Source organism: Vicugna pacos, chromosome 2, assembly GCF_048564905.1.
Source record: "Vicugna pacos chromosome 2, VicPac4, whole genome shotgun sequence".
In the NCBI taxonomy this organism is placed as follows: domain Eukaryota; kingdom Metazoa; phylum Chordata; class Mammalia; order Artiodactyla; family Camelidae; genus Vicugna; species Vicugna pacos.
This window is the reverse complement of record NC_132988.1, coordinates 74,953,529-74,958,115: the sequence shown is the minus strand read 5'-3', so window position 1 is coordinate 74,958,115 and position 4,587 is coordinate 74,953,529. Positions and strand designations below refer to the sequence as shown.

The 4,587-nt window shown below is 38.6% G+C and overlaps 1 pseudogene; it reads left to right on the top strand.

Moving 5' to 3' along the window:
- Positions 1–820: 820 nt before the first annotated feature.
- Positions 821–1,946, top strand: LOC102542024 (tyrosine-protein phosphatase non-receptor type 20 pseudogene; annotated as a pseudogene).
- The last annotated feature ends 2,641 nt before the right edge of the window (positions 1,947–4,587 follow it).

Here is a 4,587-nt window from a genome sequence, read left to right as displayed (position 1 = left end):
GATGTAATTAGGTACCATTTTCAGTTATTCCTACCTTTTCCCATCCAGCTCAGCTAGTATTCTTAATTGTTACCCTCTTCAATTTTATGCTTGTCTCTGACCCTTAGACCAAAACAGATTATTTCTCACCTCTCTTCCTACCTCAACAGGAAACCTGAAGTTACCAGGTGTGAATTAGGTTAAAGCTCTCCCTTTACAAGCTTACTAACACTGACAATTATTTTCTTCCCTTCTATCACTGAAGAAAAGGTATTTCTTGGCTGTTGGTGGTGGGGCGGTTCGGGTGAGGCTGGATGCGGCAGGTCCAGACTGACATTTACCGCCAGTCAGTATTGTCTCCTGTGACATGTTCTCCAATCAAACCAAAGTCCACTGCAGTTTGCAGCTACTTGGAAGTCTGGCTCCCAGTGTGGTTACATTACTTATTGGTAGATGAACTTTATCTCATATACAGCTTCATAATTGACTCTTATCGGATCTGATGAAATGGAAGTCTACAGAATCTAAAGATCTAAGGATTATCTCAAATTCACTGCACTAACGGACACACCAGAAATGGACAGGCGTTTCTGATCAAAGCTGTTTGCTCTGGGAGTTCTGCTGACTTTCATGGAAGATTTGAAATTAGTGACTGTTGGTGAACAACAGTTGTGTGCTGGCCCCAGGATACTAATTAGACCTGCTGCCTGACTCTCAGAACATAAGGCCCAGCACCTGCAGAAACCTTCTACCCACGTCCTCCAGACATGGGGACAACATATCTTCACCCAAGAATGCCACAGCAGAGTCTGGAAAAGGTCAGAAGGGAGAGGACTCTGACATGAAAAACCTGGATCCATCTGTGCTTTCATCAGATCAGGAAGATTTGCCTTCATCAAGTCAGGACATGACACCTAGATCAGTGAGCTCTGAGATTTTGGAAACTGAAGTTAACTTAGAGAAGGTAAAAGCCTTTCTTCAGGATTTCCAACAAAATGATGATTTTGAGGATTATTTTAAAGAGGATACAGAAAATGACAGTAACCCCAGCTTGTCAATGACCAGCAGCTCCTTTCAAAAAGACAGGTCCAGCAGTGAGGAGGAGCTCACAGGGCCTTCCCCGACTGACTCCCCTACGTCTCAGGGATGGAAATTGTTTCCGAAATGGAGCTAGCTCAATTGGCTCTGGTTAGACCATTAACATTCAGTATTCATGAGAATTCAACCATGAAGGATTATTTTATTTTTAAATGCTTGAGAGAAAAGTATCAGAATTTGAAATCATCCAGGAATTTATGGCTTTGGGATCTAAGAATCTGCCTGCTGTGTTCAACTCTGGGAATGAACTACACGACAGAGACAAAAACAGATATCAAGATACTCTTCCATATGATTCAACACGTGTTCTTCTTGGAGAAAACAAGGACTACATCAATGCTAGTTATATTAAAATAGTCCATTCTGGAGAAGAGTATAACTACATCGCTACCCAAGGACCACTGCCAGGCACCGCAGATGACTTTTGACAAATGGTTGTGGAAAATAACTCTAATGTTATTGTCATGATAACCAGAGAGGTAGAAGATGGAGTTATCAAATGCCACCATTACTGGCCCATTTCTATGAAAAAGCCTTTGGAATTGAAAAGCTGTCATGTCTTCCTGGAGAACTACCAGATACTTCAGAGTTTTGTTGTTCGAATATTTCAAGTTGTCAGAAGTCCACAGGAACTAGTCACTTTGTAAAACACTTGCAGTTCACCATTTGGCCAGACCACGGCATTCCTGCCTCAGCAGAAGGTTTCATAAAGTATGTTCATTATGTGAGGAAGAGCCACCTTACAGGAACTGATCCTTGTTCACTGTAGTGCTGGTGTGGGCTGGACAGGGGTGTTCCTCTGTATAGATGTTGTGTTCTGTGCCATTGAAAAGAACTTCCCAATTCCTTGGGACTTCCTACATAGATGATCATTCTATGTGCAAGTAAGGACAGACTTTTCTCTTCCTTTCCAATATGTTTGCCTCTCATTTCTTTTTCTGGTCTTATTGTACTACCTGGAACTTCAAGTGTTGTGTCGAATATAAATGGTGAGAGAAGACATTCTTGCCATCACTGATATTAGGGGAAAGCAAATTAAAATCATTAGTTCTGTGAAAGACCCTACAAAGTGGATGAAAAGACAAGCTACAGACTTGGAGAGACTGTAAGCCACATATCCAGCAAATATATTACATTTAGAATATATAAAGAACCCACAAAACTCAAGAATAAAAAAGAAAAAACAAAAATTGAAAAAAATTCAGTTAGAAAATTGGTAAAAGATTTGACATTTCAACAGGATATTCTGATGACAAATAAACACATGAAAAGATGCTCAGCTTCATTAGCTTTTAGCCACATGAAATTAAAACTATGATGAAATATCATTGGACATCTATAAGAAAAAACTAATATAAAAAATAATGACAACACCAAATTCTGGTGAAGATTTGAAAAATCTAGATTACTTATACATTGCTTGTGGAAATGTAAAATGGTAGACCCAGTCTGGAGGACAGTTTTAAAATTTGTTTTAAAAAAAAGCAAAAGCAAAACTAAACTAAACTTGCCATGGAACCCTAGCAATAGCACTCTTGGGTATTTATTCCAGAGAAATGAAAACCTATGTTCACACAAAAACCTGTACGTAAATGTTCATAACTGATATATTTAGAATAGCCAAAAATTGGGAAAAACTTGGATGTCCTTCAAAAAGTTGATGGTTAAAAAAACTGGTTCACATCCATACTGTGGAATACTATTTAGCAATAAAAAGGAATGAACTATTGATACAGTTTCAAAGAATCTCAAAGCAATTAGGCTAAATGGAAAAAAGTTAATCTCAAAAAGTTAGATATTACATGATTCCATTGTATAACCCTCTTGGAATAACAAAACTATAGACATGGAGAATAGATTACTGGTTGCCAAGAGTTGGGGGTTGGGGTGGGTGGGTAGGTCTAATGGACAGCAGGTGGAAGTCTTGTAGTGGGACAGTGATGTATCTTGTTTGTGGTTGCAGTTACCTGAATCTTCACATGTGACAACATTGTATAGAACTACACACACTCACACATACATGCACATACTCACAAATGATTGCAGTGCAAAACTGGCAAAATCTAAGTAATCTCTGATTGTATCAATGCCAGTTTCCTGGTTTTGAGATATTATATTCTAGTTATATAGGATGGTATAATTGGGGGAAACTGGGTGAAGGATCCACAGAATCTCTCTGCACAATTTTTTTTTTTGCAATTTACTATGTATCCATAATTATTTCAATTTAAAAGTGTTTAAAGGCTTAAATAAATTTTAAATTATAGAAATGACAAGTTATAAAAATAAAAGAATGCTTACATTTTAAAAAGAAAGAAAGAAAAGATGTTCCTTTACTGTTTATTGCTAACCCTTCTCCTTTTCTGGGCTGTGAGTCACATCCTATGTACTCTCTCAAGTAATGTGCTCTATCAGTTATCCCCTCCTCTTCTCTCTTTCTTCTCCCTCTCTTCCCAGTGGTTCCTTCCCCTCATCTTGTAGACCTGCTCAGTTCTCTCCCATCCTTAGAAAGCCTTTCCTTTTTCCAGGCTCCCAACTTTCCCCTTCCTTTCTCAGTCGGGATTCTTAAGGTAGTTGTCTACAGAAAACTCCACTTGCTTATTTGACATTTGTTTCTCAACCACTGGGAACCAGTTTCTGCTCCTACTATTCCACTGAAACTCTTCTAAACACTTTCCTGGAAAAGGTCATCAACTGTGGTAAACAGACTTGTAAGATGCCCCACCCTCAATGATCCCCACTTTCTGGTATTCATGCCCTTGTGTGATCCCCTTCCTCTAAGCATGACATTCTTCTACCCAACAGAATGCTGCAAAGGTGATAGGATGTCACTTTTATAATTAGGTTTCAAAAGACTGTGCCTTCTGTCTTGCTAGCAAACTCTCTTTATTGCTTTTCTGGTTTCCATGATTTGATGAAATAAGCAGCAAACTTAAAGAGGCCCATGTGGCAAGGAACTGAGAGTGGCTTCTGGCTAACAGTCAAAAAGGAACTGAGATCCTCATTCCAACAACCCACGAGAAACTAAATCCTGCCAACAACCATGTGAGCTTAGAAGTGAAATATTCCCCAGTTGAGTTTTCATATGAAACCCAGTTCTGGCTGACAGTTTGACAGCAACCTTGCAAGACCCCACAAAGAAGATCCAGATAAGCAAAGTTCATATTCCTGAGTCACAAAAACTGTGAGAAAATAATTGGGTTGTTTTAAGCTGATTTTTCACTGTCAATTCTTTCTGCTTCTCTTTCTGCATCTCCAAACATCCTGAACTTTCTCCACTAAAGTCCCTTCTGTATACACAATCAATTGAGCTGAAGTTTAATTAAGAGTTTGTCTTCTGCTATCTTCTTCTCTTACACTATGTCTTCTGTACTTAGGATCTCAAACTCCTACTATTTGAACTAACATTTTCATTCTTAATACAAAACTGATGTATCTAATTACTTACTAGACATCTCAGCTACACACTCAACATCTGCAAAATGTTATGCATTATTATCACCTGACAGC